This window comes from Triturus cristatus, chromosome 6 (genome assembly GCF_964204655.1).
Source record: "Triturus cristatus chromosome 6, aTriCri1.1, whole genome shotgun sequence".
Taxonomy (NCBI): domain Eukaryota; kingdom Metazoa; phylum Chordata; class Amphibia; order Caudata; family Salamandridae; genus Triturus; species Triturus cristatus.
Window position 1 is genome coordinate 583,658,397 of NC_140589.1, and position 23,323 is coordinate 583,681,719.

The window sequence follows — 23,323 nt, forward strand, 5'->3', positions numbered from 1 at the left end:
CTCAATCAGCCCCGCAGCTATGCACTATTAAGGAAAGAAATTGGGAAGTGCCAATGCCACTTGCTGGTGAACGGGAGCCCTCCTGAACCCCAAAGACACTTGCCGCTCCTGGGATGTGCTGTGTGCGCGCAAAATATTAGACACTGCGTGCTCAGGGGATTTCAGTGCGCAGGCGCGTGCGCACGTTAAAATGAACAGTGCTGGTTACCCTTTGTTCTGCTTTTGTTGACACCAAATTAAAAGCCCTTTGAAGTGGCCCGTGAATTGCCCCAGTGGTACACGGAAACAATCATGAAGTTTAACCTGGAAGATGCTATGTTCCAAAGAGCTAGGTTTTATTCACTGCGATATATCCAAGATGTCAAAGTGTACAGTTTTATTTGTCTGTAGGTTCCGAGTACTAAAAAAACACCTGTTTGTTTAAGAAAGAAAAAAAAATCGTTCATGGTTAAGTCGAGCACGGTTTTCATTTACCAATAGTTTTTGTAATTACAGGCTTTCCGAATATTCTCCTGTGAGCGTTACTGTTGTCTTCAAAATATCAGGTGTTCTCATCTTCCCAATGTAATCGTCTTACTTCTGATCCCTCTTTTAAAATAGATTATTGTAAAGAATTAATCACATTTTTTTTAATAGGGCTGTATTTTACCTAAATGAGCAGAAACCGACCAGAAGCTATTACTGAGAAGCGCTGCTTAAAGTGGGGAATGCACCTATTTTTTCTCTCCAGGGCGATTTTTGCTGAAGAAGGATAGTTTGGTCCAACTTTCATAAATACAATGCTCTGCATCATCGTGGCAACCTAGTCTTGTGAAAGTTAAAACATATGCAGGACTTGCAAACAGTTTTCACCGGGGTTGGAATAATTATTCCCAGCAACTATAAATAAAAGAAATGCAGAGTCTCCAACACAACGTGTGCTTTCAAAGTCTGGACCTCAATCAGCCCCGCATTATTAATAAAAGAAATGCAGAGTCTCAAACAGGACGTGTGCTTTCAGACTCTGAAAGCACACGTCGGGGCATATTATCAAGCCAGGCGATAAAATTATCGCCGCTTTAGCGGCAGAAAACTGCCGCTAAAACGGCGATAATGGGCTTCATAATATGCTCTATGGAATTCCCATTGAAGCCCATGTTAAATGTGCAGGACAACTAACATGGGCTTCAATTGGAATTCCATAGAGCATATTATCAAGCCCATTATCGCCGTTTTAGCGGCAGTTTTCTGCCGCTAAAGCAGCGATAATTTTAACGCAGTGCTTGATAATATGCCCCGTCCTGCTTTAGATTTGCTGCATTCCTTTGCTTAATAGTGCGTAGCTGCGGGGTTGATTGATGGCCTTTGAGATAGTATTCATGTTAATTGCAGCACACACGGGCGCTGGGATTAACGTGAAAACTTTCACATAGGCCCTCAATCAGTCCCGCAGCTCCGCACTATTAAGCAAAGAAATTGAGCAAGTGTCAATTCCACTTGCTGGTGAACGGGAGCCCTCCTGAACCCCACAGACAATTGACGCTCCCGGGATGTGCTGTGTGCGCACAAAATATTGGACACTGCGCGCTCGGGTGTCTTCAGTGCACAGGCGCGCACGCGCTCGCATTAAAGGGCACAGTGGCAAGGAGTCATGCTGCAGTTGAAAAGGCCAGACGTAAACTCAATCGGGCCATGAAGGTATTTTGTCAAGCAATGGGAATTAAAGTGTTGTCCAATTGCAACATTACAAGATCTGAAGGGCACTTATTTAGAGACAATGGTGTTCACTTATCTCAGCTTGTTCAGGCCTATTATTTGTTGGAACTTAGGGATATGCTTGCAAATTTATGGAATGAGAATTTATGGTGCAATCACACTTTATGATTTTTTGGCCTTTTCAGCAATTTATAAGGTGGACCCTGGAAAACTCAACGTTTTTTCTGGGTTGCGCTTTTGGGGGGTGGAAAGTTTGGAGCGGCCTTATCCATCCCTTGGGGGGGGTCAGTGGGGAAGGAATAACGCAAGGGAGGGGAAGTGAAAAATGGGGTTTGCAATTACATGGGTTTTCTTCAAGAAAATTGGATTGAGCTGTTTGGGGAAAATAATTTGCAAAAAGGTTGGGGGGTTTTATGAGATAATTTAAGATATTTATGATGTCAAGTTGTTTACAAAGTTGTTTGATTTGAAAGAGATAAGAAATATACCTGTCTTAATAAAGTGGCCTTTTTTGCTATGACAGAAGTAGTGGCTTATGATTATTGCGCGATGGGAACCCAGTGGTAGCATGGCACAAGCCGGTCTCCCCCTGAACTTTTTCGCACAAGTGGAGCGGGGCTTGTTCGTTGATAGGTTTAGACAAGTGAGGGGCGGGAATCAGGAGTTCTATATGTAGAGGTGGCTTGGCGGGAAGACTCTCATTGTGGCGTCAGTGCCCCAGGGGTGTAGTAGGACTTTGTTGACCCACCCACCCTATATATATATATAAACAATTCTCTTGCCACTCTAAGACAGGTAATGTATTTCCCACATTTCTCTGTAGGTAGGCGCTTTTGGGGGGTGGAATGTCTGGAGCAGCCTTCTCCATCCCTCGGGGGGGCCAGGGAGGAAAGAATAACGCAGGGGAGGGGAAGTGAAAAATGGGGTTTGCAATTACATGGAGTTTGTTCAAGAAATTTGGATTGAGCTGTTTGGGGACATTTTCGTAAAAAGGTTGGGGGGTTTTATGAGATAATTTAAGATATTTATGATGTCAAGTTGTTTACAAAGTTGTTTGATTTGAAAGAGATAAGAAATGCATTTGTCTTAATAAAGTGGCCTTTTTTGCTATGACAGAAGTAGTGGCTTGTGATTATTGTGCAATGTTGGATTTTGCTCGCGAGAAAGTGCCACTCATAGTCGTTGAAATGTCACTCATAATTTTATGGCAAGACCAGAGGCTCCTATTATGCCTTTCTTATCTTGCTTTTATTACACAGCAGCCAAGATAAGTGGAAACACTACAGTTCCCAGGGGTCCAAGCGAACAGGCTGGCCAATGGGAACCCAGGAAAAACGAGACCAAATATCCAATCACCAGGTAATAACTTATAAAACGTCACATCTGACTACGGAGCTCCTCTCTTTTCTTGCTGCTCGCAGTCAGATAAGTGACTTATCTTTTGCTCCTTTGCGATATATTGTTAATGTGCATGTTTATAGTATTTTCAAATACATTATACTGTTTATTTCCGAACGCTGTGCTCACGCGCCCCCAGCAGCACTCTGTCTTTGCTCTCCCCCGTGCGGGTGTGCCTCCGGTGGTTCGTGCCGTTGCGCACTTTGCCGCTTGTGCTTCCCTCACGCTCGCGCTCACCAGTTTGACTCGTGGTGTAGCGTCCTGTGCAATTTTGCCTGCCTTTATTTCGCCTTGCTTCTGCTGTGCTGCCCGAGTAACACTGCGCTCCCGGTCTCTTCATAACGACCATCTCACGGAGCTCCGGAGGGTTTGCCTGTTTAACCACGCCCCTGGGAGTGTTTTTCTCCTCACGCCCCTCCCTCCTGTCTCTTGTTTAACCCTTCGCTACCTCTCTGGTTTTTCCCTTTATTTAATATGGAGGTTGACAGTTCTCCTGAGCCTATTCAGCTCAATGATGAAGGCGAAGCCTTTAAAAAGGACCTGAATAAATTTATTAATTCCTCTGTGGAGAATGCAGTGGAGGTGTCTATGAGACGCAAGTCCAAGGGTATGGAATCTTCCATGTTAAGTCTCTTGTCCAAAGCTCTGGCCCAATCTGCGGGGGATAGCAGAAAAAGAAAGGTGGTTTCCTCTGCTTCTTTACATGCTTCTCACTCATTCTGCGTCACTTTTGGCTGGCGGGGTTTCCTCGCGCTTGACTGAGGACCAAGTCAGGCCTCCTGCTCAGGAGGGGATTATACGTTCCGAGTGCAAACGTAAACAAAAAGTGAAGCACGCAGAGTTACCAAAGAAGTTGGTTATATCCACCAGATTGGACACTGATTAAGACATGAATGACGCAGATGATCTTTTCGATCGAATTGATGTCTCTGACCCTCCCTCCCAAAAATCTAAATCCGATTCTTTCGCATTTGATCCAGTTTATGATTCCGAAGGGGTCCGCATGTTTGACCCGCCTTCAATTCGCCATCCTAATTCTACTGAATGGTTGCCCTCCTCTCACGTGGGGGAATACATTTCTGCAAGGTTACGCCTTCCTTTGGATGTCTCGGTCAGATCAAGGTTGAAATCTGAGTGTCCCAAGCCCTCTTTACCCAATAAAGTTACCTTGGTCCCTTCCATCGACCAACCCTTACTTACCTTTTTCTCCAAATTCGGCAAGGATTCTCGCAAAGGGGTGGACAAGGCCTGGTCCACCTGCCTGGATAAATTGCTTGATGTTGTGGGTCCCTTGGCGTGCATTTTCGACATGGCCGAAACTGCTCGTCTAGATGGTTCTGAATTACCAGCAGAAGACGTATCCATGTGGGTCCAACGTGCCTTTTGTCTGCTTGGTAACACTAATGCCGCCATCACACACGAGCGTCATAAAGGCCTTCTTATTAAATTGGACCCTAAACTGGCCAATTTGGCTCCCCAAGACCCTGGCGCTAAGGCCAATGGCCTTCTCTTCGGAGAGTCTTTAGTTAAGGATCCAAGCAGGTTCGTGTCCACCTTCGCTTCTTTAGACAAAGCTCAACAATCCATTAAAAAGGTTTTTTCTCCCTGGGTTTTTGGACGGGCTGGCAGAGGCAGGAGTTGCTCTTCCGGCCGTTCCTACAACAACCAAGGCTCCAGAGGATCCTTCAACAATTCCGCCCAGGAATGCAAGCTGCAATTCTACCCTCAGCGGGGTAGGGGTTTCAGAGGTCGTGGCCAGAGAAACTATCGCACCAACAACACCAACCAACAAGGTATGTCCTTCTTCCCCTCCCCCGGTGGGAGGGCGTCTAAAACTGTTTCTCCCAAAATGGCAAACTATCACCTCAGATCCTTGGGTTCTAAACACTGTCCAAGCCTATTTTATAGAGCTTTATTCGCCGCCTTTTCAAACTGTGTTTCCTCCTCCTCTGGTTTTTTCAAACAACATGGCCTTTCTCATCTCGTTGGAGATTCAGACCCTTCTCCAAAAACAGGCCATTCAAATCACCCCATTCGACCCTACAGGTTTCCTAAGTTCAATTTTTCTTGTCCAGAAAAGGAACAAAAAAGTGCGTCCAGTGATCAACCTAAAATGGTTCAATCAGTTTGTGGTTTATCGCCACTTCAAGATGGAGACTATTCTACATTTAAGAGATACCCTTCGTCCACATGATTGGATGGTACGTTTGGATTTACAGAACGCTTATCTCACTGTTCCTATTCATCCTTCTCATTCCAAGTTCCTCCAATTCCAGTGGTCGGGCGTGACCTACCATTTCACCTCTCTTCCTTTCGGCCTCTCCTCAGTACTATGGTGCTTTACAAAAATCTTAAAGTCGGTGGTAGCTTTTCTGCACTCCCTTGGGATCAGAATGATTATTTATCTGGACGACATTCTAATCATGAATACGGACAAACAGCTTCTTCTCTCCCATCTTGGCGTCACTCAGTCCCTGCTCCTGGATCTAGGGTTCTTACTCAATCTCGAGAAATCGATGCTTATTCCATCTAAGGGAATCAAATTCTTAGGCTTCCTGGTAGATTCCGTCGCAGCCTCCCATTTTCTTCCTCAGTCGAAGGTCTCTTCGATCAAGGCGGAGATTTCCTACGTTCTTCGGACTTCTCTCATTTCTCTGAGGTTGCTGGCAAGAATTGTCGGTCTCCTCTCTGCATTCATTCAAGCCATCTTTCCGGGTCCCCTGCATTACTGGGCCCTCCAACGTTCTCAAAATCAGGCATCTGTGCCAAGGCTTGGCCTACGCCGATCTTATCGCCTTAGATCAAGAATCACACGTAGAACTTCAATGGTGGATCAACCATTTAGATGCGTGGAACGGGCGAACTATTTTCGCTTCGGCCCCAGATCTTGTATTAGAATCTGATGCCAGCCTGCCGGGTTGGGGCGCCCGCTGTGGTCCAATATCGACTGGCGGTACATGGTCTCGCGAGGAGTTGAAATTGCACATCAATTGTTTAGAGATGCTTGCAGGCTCCTTTGCAATCTTTCGAAGAACAGAGTTCGATGTTCCATCCTCCTCCGCATGGACAATGTTTCTGCGGTCCGCTACATCAACCACCTCGGCGGTACCAAGTCCAAACCTCTTGCAGAGTTAGCAAAGAGCCTAAATGTTGTAGTCAATGTTTTGGCCTCTGAAGCTAGTGCAGGTAAGTCTTACAGAACAGTAAACTTGTACAGGTCTGCCATTTCTCTCAATCATTCTCCCATCGACGGCAAGCCAGTTAGCTCTCATCCTTTGATCTGTCGTCTTCTGAAAGGAGTTTGTTGTTCCAAACCTCCGTTGGCTAAGTATTCCAGTTTATGGGATGTTTCTGTTGTTCTTAAGCTGTTTTCTGACTGGCCAGACAATAATGCACTTTCTCTAAAAATGTTATCTGCTAAACTTACCATGCTTTTGTGCCTTGTTTCCATTAAACGTGTTTCTGATGTTAAAGCTTTGGATGTTTCATCTCGTCAGTTTTTCCCTACTGGAGTCATATTTCAGGTTCATAGACGAGCTAAAACTGATTTGAAATCAGTGTTTTATCCTTATTTTCCCTCTCATCCTGAACTATGTGTAGGCCAATGTCTAAAAATGTATGAACAAAGGACTTCTGATCTCAGAGCGCCCTCTCATTCCCAACCCCTTATTTCATTCCGTAAACCCCACCTCCCTGTCTCTTCTGCTACCCTGGTCCATTGGGTGCGTTGGGTTATGTCCCTTGGGGCATTGATGTCTCTGTTTTCGGAGCCCACTCCACAAGGGGGGCCATGGCTTCTAAAGCCTTTTGGGCAGGCTCTCGTCTTGAGGACATTCTGAGATCAGCTGACTGGACCAATGACAATGTCTTTTGTATGTTTTATTGCAAACCTATTGATACTGTGGCTTATTTGGTGGTAGATATGCTTTGAACAAGCATAATAAGAGCCTCCAGTCTTGCCATAAAATGTAGATTTTCCTAGTTATTATGACGGAAAGTCTTAATTTTATTAAAGACACAGAGGCGAGTATTATCCCACCTCTTCACTACTAACGTGTTTTCTCCCTCCCTTCAGCAAATCCGGCCTTGCCGCCTGCATCTTCGTGATGGTCCGGTTCCTCAACAGAGATGGTCTTCTCCTTCCCGAACCATTCCTCCTTCCGGTTTGGATCCGTCTACGGTGATTCCTGTTGTTCGTTCCTCCTGGATGGTTCTGACTCAAGAAGTTTGTTCCTGGACTTTGGCTATTTCTATTGTTCTATCGATTGTTCCTTTGTTTTCTGACTTTATCTGATCCGCTCGTCAGCGAAAAGAGGAAGCTCCGCAGTCAGATGTGACATTTTATGAGTTATTACCTGTAGATTGGATAGTTGGTCTCGTTTTTCATGGGTTCCCATTGGCCAGCCTGTTCGCTTGGACCCCTTGGGAACTGTAGTGTTTTCACTTATCTTGGCTGCTGTGTAATAAAAGCAAGATAAGAAAGGCATAATACTCGCCTCCGTGTCTTTAATAAAGTTAAGACTTTCCGTCATAATAACTAGGAAAATCTACATTACACTGAATTTACTAAAATGCCACACATGGCAATCTGAAACCTTGGCAGCTATCAGTCACATTGGAACATTTTGTTTATAAACGCATTTTTAATTAGGCGTTGGGATTGATGTAAATGTTCTCCACTCTGATAATAATCATTAATAAAACGTGTTAAAATCAAAATATCTACGAAACAAATCAACCAAAAAACTGGGACGCGTAACGCGGAAATAATCGGTCCAGGTTGTAATGATGTTCAATAATCACTCGAGGCACGTTGTACAGACACCGCTATGTTTATTTATTGTTAGTCTAGAATCGTACCGAGGAGCGCCGGCCGGCACTCTCTCCCTGTGGCTGCTTAGCGCGCTAATGCCGCGCGCACACCCCGGCGCCAACATGGCCGCCTACGTCACGTCAACGTGACGTGACCACAACTAGACCGCTACATATCTCCCCCTTTTACCAACCCGAAATAAAGTCACTTACAGTTCGCAGGTTAGTTCAAAGTCTCGGAACCTGGAAGGCCTTACAACTTGCCTTCCACTCCTGGTCACCTTACCAATGTTCCCTCGAGCCCCTTGGCTCTGCGTTTCCTCGATTTCTGTTCCTCCACTCATCGCTCCTCCGCTGTTCATATTGCCACTTGGCCTGTCCATCTCTACCACTGGGGTCTCACCCCTTAACACGCCTTCTTGCTCCTCTCCTGCACCTGCTTCTCCCATTTGTTCACTTCCGCCCCTCTTGTTCTCTTCATCCAGGTCTTCCCTGTCTTCCCCTTCCGGATCCCACTGTTCCCATCTCAATATCTTGTTGCACCGGGCCATGCGGTCCTGCGACCACACGTTCCCATCACTGAGCAGGGCCGCTCGATCATAGACTTCCTTAACCTGCATCGGCTTGCTGTACTTGCTGTCTCCCTTCCTTTGTAGGGTCGCCAGCTTTACTCTCACCCATTCTCCTCTCTCTAAATGAGTGTCCTTCACATTCCTCCTCTTGTTATAGTTGTTGGTGTAGGTGGCTTGTGCTCTCTCCAGATTTGCTCTTACTACCGCCGGGGACCATTCGCTGGTCACCACCTTCTCCTTCCAGATTCTGTTGTCGTGCGTGAAGGGTTCACGACCTCTCAATATTTGAAACGGGCTGTACCCCGTGCTTGTGGGCGTTATTCTGTAGGCCCATACCATGTTCTCCAACGCTTTCTTCCAGTCTTTATTACAGGTGATGGCCGCTTGTATAGCCCCCATCACCACTCTGTTAAATCGTTCCACCAGACCGTTGCCTGCCGGATGGTATATGGCCGTGTGCTTTACAGAGATGCCATTTCTACCCATGAATTGTTTCCATCTTTCCGACGTGAACTGTGGTCCATTGTCGCTTAAGATGGACTTGGGAATTCCTTCTCGGGTGAATGTTTCCGATAGAAACTCCAGGATGTTCTCCGTGTCCATGGATTCGCTCACCTTTATTTCTGGCCATTTGGAATAACGGTCGATGAGGACACACACGTATTTCTGTATGCCCTGGTCGTCCAGCACCGGTCCTAGAATGTCTATTGACAACTCTTCCCACGGGTTTGAGGGAGTGTCGAATTTCCCAAGGGCTGGACGTAGTGGTCTCAATGTTTTGTCGGCCCCTTGACATTGGGGACACTCTCTGACATGTCTCTCTGCTCTTACGTCCATACCTGGCCACCAGTAGTTCTGTTTCGATCTGGCCTTGAGTTTTCCTATGCCAAGGTGGCCTTCGTGTAATAAGTCCAGCAGCTTGTTGATGAGCTTCGTGGGGGGGATTACTCTGTCTCCCCGGTAGATGAATATGCCCTTATCTCCTACGGTCAGTTCTTCCTTCACTTCATACAATGGTTTGAGGTTGGGTTTCACCTTTTTCTTGTCAGGCCACCCTTGTGTGATGAGCGCTTTTGCTTCCACCAGGTCAGAATCTTCTTCATAGGCTTCAGTCCACTCTTGTATGCTGATTATCTTCTCTTGGTCCTCTACGAGGGCTACCATCTCTCCTCTGTCTGCTGGGTCCTCTTCTCCCGGCTCCATGGCCGCCGCTCGACTCAAGTAGTCCGCCACTCGGTTCTTGTTTCCAGGGATGTACTCCACATCATATCTGAATTCCAACAGTTTTAAGGACATCTTCGATATCCGGGGTGTGGCGCTGGCGTGCCCGCCCGATGTTAATACTTTCACTAACGGTTTGTGGTCAGTCTTGAGCCGAAACCGGGTACCCCATAAGAACTGCCGGAACCTCGTCATGGCCCACACTACCGCTAACATCTCCTTCTCGATGACACTGTACTTGCCTTCTGTTTCCGTCAATGCTCTGGAGGCGAAGCTGATTGTCTCCGTGTCCCCTCTTCCTCGGTCTTGCATGAGTACAGCGCCTAATCCCTTGTCACTGGCGTCAGTGATGAGTATGGTGGCGCCTTGTGGGTCGTACCCCTTGAGCGGTATGGCTTCCAGGATTCCCTTTTTGATGACTTCAAATTCCGCTTGGGCTTCTGGTGTCCACTGGAACACCGTGCTCTCCCTGGTCAGCCTCCTCATGTTGTAGGTTTTGGATGCGAAGTGTACCACGAATTTACTATAGTACTCCGCCATCCCCAGGAACGATCTGACCTCCTCCTTGTTCTTGGGGGGTGGTGCTTCAGCGATCGCTTTCACGTTCTCCGTCTTGGGTGTGATCCCCTGTCGCCCAATTTCATGGCCTAAATAGGTTACCGATTGCAGTCCCAACCGACATTTCGACCACTCTGCCGTGAGACCTTTGGCTTCCAGTGTCTGTAGTACTTTGTCTAGTTTTCGGTCATGATCTCTTCTATCTCTCCCCATCACCAAAATATCGTCCTGGAAGTACTGTACATCCTCGCAGTCTCTGAACAATTGGTGCATCATCTTCTGAAAGACGGCTGCCGCTGAGGCTAGCCCGAACGGCATGCGACAGAATCTGTAACACCCAAACGGGGTGATGAACGATGTCAGGCTTTTGCTGTCCGGGTGTAGGGCTACCTGGTGGTAAGCGGATGTGAGGTCAATGGTGGAGTACCACTGAACTCCTCTGGTTTTTGCTAACATCTCCTCTATCTTGGGAAGGGGAAACTTCTCCACCACTATGTTTTTATTGAGTTCTCTCAGGTCCACGCAGAGCCTGACCTTCCCGTTGGGTTTCATCACGACCACCAAGGGCGCCAGCCATTCGGCGCAGGTAATGGGTTCTATAATGCCCTTCTTCTCCAGGTCTTGGAGTTCTATCTGGACGGCTTCCCTTACTGCAATGGGCACATTCCTCACTTTGTGTGCCACTGGCGTGGCTCCATCCTTAAGCACTATTTTATGCTGAAATTTCTCCATTTTCCCTACAGTGCCCCCAAACACTTTTGGGTAGTTCTTCTTCCATCTGTTCATGTCCGGCCATTCCTCCTGTTCTGTGAGCAGTATTTGTTCCTTCCCTCCTGGGTCGAGTTTTATGCCTAGGTCGCCCTGGTCTAACCATCCTAGGACGGAGGGTCCTTTCTCGGCCACATACAGTTTGCACCACGCGGATCGGCCTCTGAACTCGAACAGTAGACGTCGGAAGCCTAGCATGGGAATGCGATCCCCATTGTAGGTAACTGGTCGTATGTCTAGTTTCTCCAGCTCAGGGCCTAACTTGGTTTGGAACTGTCCTTCCCACACCGCTCTCTGTATAATGGTAAATGGGGATCCGGTGTCTGCCACTACTGAAATGGTGATGCCGCCCATGGACATCTCTAGGACTGGTTTGGTTGATCTCTTGTCGTCTACGCTCAATACTTGATCGTATATACATAAGACGGTGACCACTTCTTCCTCTGGGGCTTCCTCCAGGTCTTCTGTGCTGTGGTTAACGTATTTCACCACTCCTTTCTGTTGTTTCTTCCGACACACCTTCTCGTAGTGCCCCATGATGCCGCAGTGCAGGCATTTGGCTCGGAACGCCGGGCAGCGTCTGTCGTGGGCTTCGTGGGACCAACTTCCACACCTGTAGCACGTTCTCTTGTTCACGCTGTCCGCTTGTTTCCCTTGCCATCTGCTAATCCCTTTGGCCATGGGTAGTTTGTTTTTCTGGTCCTTGCGGTGATCTTCCTCCTGTATCCTGTTCACCATGGTTGGAGTGACCGCCTCCTTTTTGGTGGCCTCGGCGCACCTCCTCGAGAGTTCTGCCCTCTTCACTATGACCATTACTTCCTTGAGTGTGGTGTCCCCGCTCGCCCACAGCTTGTCTTGCACGTTTGCACTAGTGGTGTGCATGATCACCTGGTCTTTTATGAATTCATCTTCCCACAGTGCGTACTTACACGGGGCTGCTAGCTTCCTCAGCGCTGCTACATACTCTTCGATGGATTCCCCCACCTGTTGTTTCCTTTGCTGAAAGTTATATCTATCCACTGAAACACAGATGGTGGGGCGGTATCGCTCATCTAGGTCTTCCACCGCCTGCGCATACACATCGTCGTCCGTGTCCTCTCTCTTCGTTGGTACCAGACTCTTGTATATTCTCAGTCCTTCTGGGCCCAGATTTAGTAGCAAGATGCGTTTCTTTCTCTGAGGAGTAAACTTCTCTTCATTTTCGTCCTCCAGGACCCCTATGAAGTTGTCTATATATTCCTTCCAGTCCTCCCATTTCATCAGTGGGTCTCCGGGTTTCGTTAGGAATTGCACGGGTGCAATCGCGTACCCTGCCGGGGTACTCATCTTCACTTCCTTGGCGCTCGTTCCGTAGGTGGCTTTGCTCGGGGGGCTGCCTGGGGTGTTGTCGTTGTTCCCTGTGTGCTCGATTCTCTGGGGGCTCTTATTACTAGACCCCACTTCCTCCTCCTTGGTAGCCAGCGCAGCGCTCCCAGTGCGTGGAATGTGTGAAGGTGGCGCGTGTGCTCTTGGCCGTTAGCGGCTTGCTTCGTCCCTGTGGCTTATATGCAGCTCGTGTGCTATGCTGTGGCACTGCCACGCTCCTCGGTTGCTCCGTGACTCGGATCGTCCGACGTTCCCCCCGTGGCTCCACCGCTCCAGGCAGGCCTGTCTGGTGTTCCGTTTTTTTCTTGTGACCTACTTGCGTGTCTTCCTTCGCCTCGTGGGGCCACGTGGAGTGTTGCCTCCTCCTATGTACCCGCGTCGGTCCGGTCTCCGTCCCGACCTCGTCGCCACTGTAATGATGTTCAATAATCACTCGAGGCACGTTGTACAGACACCGCTATGTTTATTTATTGTTAGTCTAGAATCGTACCGAGGAGCGCCGGCCGGCACTCTCTCCCTGTGGCTGCTTAGCGCGCTAATGCCGCGCGCACACCCCGGCGCCAACATGGCCGCCTACGTCACGTCAACGTGACGTGACCACAACTAGACCGCTACACAGGTGTAGAAGGCTTACTCCTGAGTTGACGCCTAGTCAATAATACTCTGTTGTGTTGGCCTTTCAATGGTTCGAAGTTGGTGCATAATACGGGCATAAAAAACAGAACAATAGGAGACACCCAAAAGTGCCGAATAACCATTTATAATGATACGAAAAATATAGTTTTCTCGTTGGCACAGGACAGTAGAGCACAAAGACGAGGAAACGCTTCACAGCTCAAAGAGACGATAAGGTTGTAGCCATGGTAGTGGATTCTGAAAGCCACCTTGAAATGAACCTAGACTGAATAACGTTGTAATAGTCTTTCTATTAAGATACGGTGCGTCAAATTATAAAGCTAATTTATATTTTGTTAGAACTTTAAAAGGTACCGTTCTCTTAAACGATATTAAAATGTTTTACTCTTACACACACACACATATCCTATTTTAAAATAGAAAAACAATTTTCCAAGATGGCCGAATTATTTCTCAAAGCAAGATTTTGTTGTCCTCTCTTCTTGTTCATGTTTTTAGACCGCGATGCAGGCCGGGAGCTGTCAGTGCTGCCCTGCTTTGATCCCCTTCGCCGCCGCAACAAAACCACTGTAGCAAGCACTGGGTGCCTGCCCGAGGGGGTTGCCAGAGGTGAGTTTGGCGCAGGAGCTAGTTGACTCCGGTGCTTAGGCTGCTAATGCCGGGTAGTGGTGGGTGAGGAATAGTGACTCTCGAGGCATCCTCTGGGAAAATCCCCTCGCATGTTCTCTTCGCAGGTCTAGGTGTAAATATATCGCAGAATGGTGTTGTTTCCAGGATCTTTAGCTGGGCGCCAGTACCCTCCAGTTCCCAGGTGTGTTTTTTCTACAGTTCAGATGAACACGGACTGATGGAGGTGTCTTTTAGCTATGTGGCATGCCACCGTGTCCGCTTCAGGTCTTGAGCCGGACGAGCTATCAAAATAATAGGGCAAGCCCAGCCAAGGTACTGGCTTGGCCCTGTGAGCACCAGAGCATAACAGAAGCAAGCATATTGATGGACCTTAATATCGTGCAAAAAATAACCCGTAAAATATCCTAAAGACTCCTTAAAATTCGATGACATTGAGAATATCGCTGCACTGAGTCTATTTAAGGGGTACCACCGGTTCCATGTTTTACCGGCCTTATCCGCATTTATTTGCCAATGCCAGGACAAAAAAATGGTGAAATTCAGTAAAATGCGAAATGTTTCATCTTTTATATATAAATCTAAAACCGTAAACATACGAAGAAATTAATCTAAATTATTTTACAGCTGTCTAAATAGTTTCAAATTGACGCATTAAAGCATTCCAAAGGATAGTTCATATATTAAAATGAATACTTACGAGTTTACAACACATAAATTCGCATTCAACTCTTAGCCCTTCCAAAATAACAAAATGTAAACAAATGGAAAAGTGGTATCCCAAGAGCATTATTAGTAGTGATGGTTTGTAGGCCTGCCGAGAGCTAGGAACTTTTGATATAAGTAAAATATTATATATGATCAAATTATAGGGGCTATCAAATAAGATCTCTTCATCTGTTGGTCATTTGTTGTGTCATTCTAATTTTCTTCCGAGCATACAGCATGGGTCAGCGAGTGAGCCCAATGTGGCCATTGGCTAACCTCACTAAGAGATACAGCATTCTCCTCTTTCACAAGGAGCACATCGGCACGCATGGTAGTTCCCTTTAGTGCCAGGGTCTACAACAGCAATGTTTGCTTTTATAAACAAAAAATATTTTTGCTTTTAGCCACCGTTTTGAAAAGTGCCCGTCATCTCCCATAACCATTAACTGCAAAGTTTTACAAAAACGCTCATAAAACGAAACAAGCATTTACAAAGCCCAAATGCTGTCAGCCTGCACCAGTCCTATTGGCCTTATCAATGCTTGTTAAACATTAACTTAGAGGCAACTATGAACTGCCCACTTTTGACCTAAATATGGTGCCATTAGTCACCAAAAAGCAAGTCTGTCATCCAGCTCTCTACTGTATGGCTAGTATTGTCATTACATATGGAGCAACATTATGCTCTTTTTCACCTTGTATATGAGAGATTTTTTAACAACGCACAAACATAATTCCAAGGTGCTTGCGAATGCTATGATAAAGGAAAATGAGGCCCTGTTTAAGAAAATGAATTGCTTAGGATCACACAATTTGGTCATGTCGGAAAGCAGGCGTTAAACACGTTTCCTAGATCCCCATTGTGCAGTTCAGTTACTGGATGGCTATATCATTCTCTCTTCCGTTTTATACCAAATTGCCGTTTTTAATTATTTGGGGTGTTTGACAAGTATATGGTGTTAAATAAATACACGTATAACTTATTAAAATCAAGTTCACACAAGACGTCTTTCTGGGGAAAAAATTGCAAGTTAAGCGAAAGTAGGGCACTGTGCTTTTATTTTACTATCACTCTCTTCCCCTGACTGAAAAGAGAGCCCGATTTCAGGAGAGGCACTACACCTCAGTAGTGTCTATTAAGATAAAACAAAGGTCTCCGAGATCCCACAAAACTGCACAGCGTGGCTGCGAGACAGAATTTCATACGGAGCTGACACTATCACAGAGGTGACTGCAGGCTGTTCCATTTTTCATTACACACTTTAGTGTGACAGGCTCACACTCGTTGATGAAGAAGACCCCTGGGTGCTGAGAAAGTGCTTGGAGAGGGATGTGATGGTTACTGATTTTTTTGAATATTTTATCACACTACAGAGTGAAAAATCACTAACATAATGTCCCTCTCCGAGCTCTTCTACAGCACTGCACATCGTCTTCACAAACAACCCATCTGATTGTCCCTCCCTTTGACTACGCTTTTAGTGACGTGCCATCCTCTGTTCAGTGCACATGTGTGTGCTGTGAAGATCCTGGGGATAGGACAAAAACCAGCAATCTGTTTCAGGAGATCTGTTATTTTAGACACTGGCAAAACCTGTCCAATTTAGAGCATTACTAAGAAGCATAAATAAGGGGTGTACAAAGTGCGCTGTGGACTCTTATGTAGGAAAAAAGAAAATGACCCCGCTTAGCGAGTAGCACAAGATCGCTGTAACTGGAGTGTAGTGGAATTCGTACACCTCTTTACCTTGGTGTCACCTCAACTACTGCAATATTGATCATATTAATGCTGCTTGTGAAAGTTGCTGATCTTTGGTAATGTTGGTTCTAATGCATACTTTGTTCCCTCTGCTGCCATGCTGGTTACTCAAATTCTTTCACCTTGTCACAACACTATAGAGCGGTACACTTTCCATGCATAGTGTCCAGTGCATAGTGCCTAGTGGATACTGCAAGAAGGAATATAAATGAATGTTTATGGTATTATGTTGTGGCAACCTAGTCATAAGGCAGCGGAGCGCTGCACAAGTTCAAAGACCAGTATAAAGCTAATGAATAATAGTAGAGGTAGCTGGTTGTTGGACTGTTAATGCATTGTGATGTGTTCTGTACAGAGGTGCAATCTTTCCTAAATCGAAGTAGAGTTAAGGAAGTCCTGATGGATATATGGATGTCATTCCCGATCCTAGGTACATCGATGGAAAAGACCTGCTGTCTTGCTTTTTCTTTTTTTACACTTCTTATTCTGCAGTCTGATGGTGTTCTGGTTGCAGGTGTGTTCAGAGCCACCTGAGATGGTAAGCTTGTCTGCAAGATAAGTGGGAGTGCTGGTGGTGATGGCTTTGTAAATGATGCATGTGGTATCTGGGTTGTGTGTATCTTGGAAACCAGATGAACCACAGCATTCTTGAATGTTAGGGCAAGGGAGGTGGCAGTTGCAACGGTTACTCTGAAGGTGGAAGCTGGGCATGCCTGCTGCCTAATAAACCGTACTTCTACCACTGCTACTTGTGGTTACTTCTTCACCAAATTGGCGATGAGCTTCCATGTGTATATGGAGGTTTATTTAGCACCTTCCATTGGAGAGCAGGCAAGGAACGGTGCTGCTGTTTGTTCAGGGTAACTGTGGCTTTGTAAAGCTTGGCGGGCGGAAGACTACTCAGTCGGCTAGTCAGCAGGCTAGCACTCCCATGCTGTGTGTGTGGCTACATACAGGCACATACCGACAAGGGATTTCGGTTGACAGCGTGATTGCGGTAGGCCCTTTGATCGCGAGCAGTCAGCTTTGTTCGGGCTTGCGGCTCAGCCTCGTGCACCCTTCTTTGACTGTGTGAGCCTCACCCACCTCTTTACATAGGGTGAGACCGTGCATACTTGCTGTGCACACTGAGACTGTGTTGCATAGGAGGCTCGCATCAGAACGTCACGCAGTGACCCTTTTTGATTAGGGTAGGCAATTTAACAGGACCTATTGCTTCTAGACAGTATTTTATACCTGGCGACCATTTTGATTCAGGTTTAATGCAATTTTACCGGCGAGTTCAGAATTGGCAGCTGTTAATGAGAACACGTTATCTCTTTAAAAATTTTTTTTTAAAATAACTTAATTAACATTTTGTGAATGGCAAAGGGACACAGTCATACCGTATACAAATAATAATCATATAAACATTTTGCATAGCGTTCATAGTCTACATATGTCGTGTAAATTAGTCGGAGTAGGCACTGTCCTGCCTTAATGCACATTTTTGCACTCAACTCAACATTATAATAACATTGCGGCATCTTGTTACACCAGATATATTACAATCATACGTTTCACTGTACATCTTGGCTAATGCAGCTTAGTCTAGCCAGTATACTTTCGAACCACAAGAGTATTGCAACTTTATTTGTTACTTCCACCCCTACAGAGCCTCTCATTGCCCCCTCTATTCCTGTGCAGGTGCATCCACACTCTTCTCATTATCTTTAGTGAGAAAGTATTTTTTGTACAGCTCCCAAAAGTTCTTAGGACGGTTACGCGGGGGGAGGATCCCGCTGTAATTTTCCGTTTGTGTGCCACAATACACCATATCTTTCGACCAGCTTGTGACTGTGGGAGTCTGGCCTCGGGACCAACAAATCGCTACTCTGCGCTTAGCTATCAGGAGCGCCATGTCCACCAGCCATCTGACTACTTTTGGTACTTGTTTGGAATACCCCAATAAGGCCAGCATAGGGTCAGGTGACCGTGTCATATCAATGATATCACCCAATTGTTTAAAGATCTGACCCTCAAAGTCAGCAACCCCTGGGCATAACCAAGCTAGGTGGAAAAAGTCCGCCACCTGTGCACCACAACGTTCCCATTCTGCAGAGTCTCGCAACCCATTCCTGTGCAGCCTCTCAGGCGTGTAATAGACCCAATTAAAAATTTAAAATGAATCAGTCTGTCTGCCATTCAGTGAAATCCGTTTCGTGCTTTCGCAGCAGTATCTCCACGTTGTGTCATCAAGGTCTGCTCCCAGGTCTGCCTGCCAAGCCAACTGGGCCTTAATGTAGTGGTTTGCTCTACACCCCTGAGTCTGTTTGTACATGTTAGATACTATTTTGGACAGAGAGTCGGTTTTGATCATGTGGGTAAGTGCGAGTACTTCGGGTGGTTCCACAAGGTCCTTGCCTAGGATTTCCAACAGCGCCTGTCGTGTTCTATGGAACTGGAATCTGATGAGCAACGAGGCCTTGTGTTCCATTGTCTCAACTTCATCCCACTTTTTCGCTATGCCCTCTGTGAACATGTCTCCTATCGTCTGAATGTTTAGGGAACTTAATGTCCGAGTCAACCCCCTGTCCTTGCACGGTGGGAGCCAGGTACACTAATCCAGTGGAGTCAACGGAGAGTACTGAATGGCTCCAGCCTATAATTTCAGAAGGTATTGCCAGGCCTGGACACTCGTGTTAATTGAATCTAGAATGCCCGTTCTACGATCAGGAGGATTAAATAAGAGGACCGGCAGTGGGGAAGGTGCAGCTACAGCTTTCTCGATCTGGGTATGAGGGGTGCCTCGGAGGCCATGCATCCAGTAATGGGCATGCGCACTTTGCGCCACCCTATATTATAGATCCAGGTCCTGGGCTCCTAATCCTCTCAAGTGGTCCCACTTCACAGAGCGTGCTTCCCAGCCAAGCAAGCCTAATTAGCAATGTATGTAGCGCCCGGAAAAAGGAGTTAGGCAGGACAATAGGTACATTGGCAGATAAAACCAAAAACCGAGACAATATCACCATTTTTATAATTGAGACTCTTCCTGCTAGCGACTATGGGAGCTGGATCCATCTATCTACATCCTTTTTCAGTATGCTAACTGCAACTCCATAATTTTCCAACATCACTACCTCTGAGTCGGTATAGATCATAATCCCTAAATAGCGCACCGGCTCCGTCGTCCATCTCAGTGGATAATCAGGGGCAAAAGGGGTGGAAGCAGGTGTAAGGGGGAAGGTAATCAATTTAGTCCAGTTGACTTTAAGCTCTGACAGCGTACCAAACTTAACTACCCCCCGTAGTATTGGTGACACGTTGAGGTCGGGATCTCTAACGTATAGCAACGTATCATCAGCATATGTAGAGATAATCAGCTCATATCCCAGGAAGCGTATACCCCTGTACCTGTGATACTCCCGGATTGCACGGGCCAGCTGTTCCACCACTAGCGCATATAAAACCGGGGACAGAGGGCACCCACGACGCGTGCCCCTAGTTATTCGCATCGGATCAGTGACTGTGTTGCCAATTTTTATTCTGGCTGTGGGGGAGTTGTAAAGAACTCCCACAATTTGAAGAAAGATCTCCCCCAGTCTCGTCAGAACATGCTTCATAAACGTCCATTCCACAGAATCAAATGCTTTTTCCATATTAAGGAACACTGCAACTGCCTGCACTTCGTGCCTGGTGTGTTGAATTGCCCCAAACACTGTACGGAGATTAGAAGTCAGATTTATACTAGGGACAAACCCGGCTTGCTCTGGCGCCACTAATATTGGCACCAGAGGTGCCAAACGAGCCGCCAATATCTTTGCATAAATCTTCAAGTCAACGTTAAGCAGCGACAAAGGGCGGTACGAAGCACAGTCAGTTGATTGCTTGTCTGATTTGAGTATAGAGACTATTAGGGCCTCCCTCATCGAGGGTGGCATAATTCCGCTCTCGCTCTTCTCTTCGAATAACGTTGCTAAATGCTTGATAAGTACTTCCTTAACCTCCTTATGAAATGCGACTGTTAAGCCATCTACGCCTGGCGCAGTACCAGATTTCATCCCAGCCAGAGCAGCATCTATCTCTTCTGTGTCTAGGGGGCGCATCAGTTAATCCCGATGTGCATTTGGTAACCAAGGTAACTTGATATGTGCCAGGTAGTCTAGGATATCAGATTAATTGTCCCCATTCTGAGAACTATATAAAGCCGAGTAATACTGTTTGAATCTGTCAGTAATCACAGTAGGGTCAAATAAAGGTACCCCCTCTTGACTGTTAAGTTCAGTAACCCCTATCGTCTCCCTACGCTTTTTTAGTAGCGAGGTCAGAACTGAGCATGGGCGTTCGCCCTCTCCTTAAGTGCGGGCCTTTGCATATTTCCCTAAGTGTTTGAGTTCAGCGTCGTTGCTTCGTGATATTCTTCCAATAGCGCCTGAAAGTCCTCCCTAGCACTGTCCACTGGAGAATTCAGGAGTCTTTGTTCCAGTGATTTGAGGGATATGTCCAGTTGCGAGAGTCGTGTGCGCAGCGCCCGCAGAACCCCATAATATTTGGCCATAGCTGTCCCACAGATGTACACTTTAAACTTTTCCCATACTGCTGAGAATATGTCGACTGACCCAACATTGCACTCAAAGAAAATGTCTATAGCTGCCGCAATTTCCGATTCGAAAACTGGGTCCAAAAGTGAGTAAGGGGGGAATCGCCAGGTGAAAGAGGGGATATGCTTTTGTGGGCATTCCACCACCAGCAGTATTGGCGAGTGATCTGAGTAAGTCCTATGCAGTACCACACAGTCACAGGTCTGGTTGTATAGTGTTCTGGAAGCTAACCAATGGTCAATCCTAGTGTGCAGATTGTGATAGGCAGAGTAGTGTGTGTACCCGCCCTTCCTGGAATGGCGCTCTCTCCCAACATCGCAGAATTCCAATTGTGTCATTGCATCTGTAATAGTCCGAGCTGAGTCTGTGATGCGCCGCTCCGGCCCCCGACCTATCCAGCCGAGGGTCCAAAGTGCAGTTGAGATCACCACCCCAGAGCAGTGTGGACCCCCATAGCCACTCATTTTCTCCAGTAGCCCTGCATAGAATCTAGGATTGTCAAAGTTGGGACCGTAAATATGAACTATGGTCAATTCAATTCCCTTACATCTTGAAATGGTGAATCGCCCCTCCGGGGCAGTGTCAAGTGGTTCTATTTTAAAACCCGACTTTGGATTAACCCGGGTGATCACCCCCCCAGGCATGGGACGTGAACACAGCTGCATGTGTGTTGCTCTGCAATCCTTTACTGCGTAGCATTGTACTAGAAAGGGGCTGGTGCGACTCATGCAGTAGTGCGATATCTATGTTGTGCCTGACTAGATAAGCCAGGACCTTCCTTAGTTTCCGGTAATTATTGAGGCCCGCGGACGTTCCAGGTTAATATGTTTACTTACTATGTTGAGTCTGTGCCATATGTGCTTGTTGATCTCGGCAATATCATAGGTGAATGTGCTTTGATGTCTTTCTGTATACTATCGTTGCCAAATAAGCTTTGCATGATCAGTTCAACAAATATGCCATATTTATTTATTTGCAAAGTTTTATTTAGCGCTGGCTAGACCCGGAGGTAGCAGAGCGCTTTACATGAGGATCAGCGAGTTACAGTTTACATAATTACATCAATTACAGGAGCCATGTATAGACATAGGAGAAAAACATGAGATTACCCAATAATATGAGTTATTGGTGCATAGCATAGCCAAGACAACACGTCTTATGGGGAACAAAAGGTAGAGGGGTAATGGAAAACTGGGGTAAGGAATGCAGATAGAGTCAGGCAGACCGGCAAGGGAGAAAAGTACTTCAGGGGGAACAAAGCAGTCAAAGTGAAAGACAGTCAAAACCGACCTGAGTATCGGCGAAAGTATACGAAGGGAGGGGTGTGGGAGATCATAGGGGGGAGGGAGGGTGGACAAAAAGAAAAGGTCAATTAGGCGATGAAGAAGCAGACCAGTATCAAAGAGGATAGGTCAAAACCGCCATGATGGAGGACCCACAGAAGCCAATAGCATTATCCCAAAATGGAGGGAAATACGAAATTAAACAAAAAGCAATAAAGGTAGCTGACTCCCTAGTTTCAAACAGGGCTGGAAAAGGGGAGGTAGCCAAAGAATCACAGAGGGAGGAGGTGGGGGACGGAAGGAAACGCAACGGGGAGATAAGGAAAACAATGTCCGATATCCGGCTGGGTAGGTGACGGCCAAGGAGGTGAACCCGAGCCAAACTCCTCTATAGCTGCATAGGACAGCTCCACCGGGCATCGGCCAAGTATGACAGTTATGGTTTCAGCCCAGGAGGCATCGTCATAGTTCCATCGAAAGCACCAGTCCTGGTGTTACTGGGTAGCGCTGTCCGTCTCATCCTCCAGCTCGCCCCCAGGGCAAGAGAGAGGAGAGGTGGAAGGGACAGTTTCAAAGTCTGCAGATGCATCATGGGTGGCCGTCATAATATTAATAGCATTCACGTGCACCACACATGCAGCACCTGAGTTTGTAATTTGGGAATACTACAGCTCCCAGGAGATTCAAATAGGAGCTGTATTTGCGATGGTCACCCGTGGTATAGTTGCGTTGTTCCTCCGCGAGTGGTCTCACTTCAAGAACCAAATATTGACTCTGTGCCCCCCTCCCACCCACACCAAGCATACCCCAACTGTGCAGAGGCGAGATCCTCCCCGACGAACCCAATGCTTCATGGAAACTTTCACATCTGGTGATTTCTAACAACAAAAACAAAATTGGCAGAACATTTAAGTGGTGGTTTACACACGTAGGCAGATGTTGCCTTCGCCCTCTATAAACTAGACCTTGGTAGGTTAGTATCTACGTGCTACCCGCCGTCTAGTACATCCATTGCATCAGTTTATCTACGTAACAATATTTAACTTGTCACATCAACCTGACATTATGATGCAGATTTCAGTTATCAGGGCCTCCCTAAGGGCCAGGCACTGCACGTACTGATGAATTGTTTGACTTGGTACTGTAAAATACATTACATACTTAGGTGTCCATTAGGATGGAGGGCGGATGTCTTCCGCCGGGCAGGCGGTAGCAACCGCCGGACCGGCGGCGGACATCCGCCCGCCATCAAAGCCCTGAACACCGCCGGTCCGATTAGCATTGCGGTCGTGACCGCAGCGGTGTGCTTTCCCGCCCGCCACTTTTCCGCCGGTTGCGGTC

The 23,323-nt window shown here is 46.8% G+C and overlaps 1 protein-coding gene across 3 annotated transcripts in view; it reads left to right on the plus strand.

Annotated features, from left to right (window-relative positions):
* The first annotated feature begins 13,528 nt into the window (after positions 1–13,528).
* Positions 13,529–23,323, plus strand: part of DOP1A (DOP1 leucine zipper like protein A) — a 1,047,530-nt gene continuing 1,037,735 nt past the window's right edge. For 2 of the 3 annotated variants that reach the window (XR_014963003.1, XM_085611022.1), the window contains exon 1: positions 13,532–13,634. The gene's annotated coding sequence lies outside the window, so the exon portion shown is untranslated. Of the gene's footprint in view, positions 13,635–23,323 lie in introns of all 3 variants that reach the window. The other variant, XM_085611023.1, reaches the window with a different exon arrangement.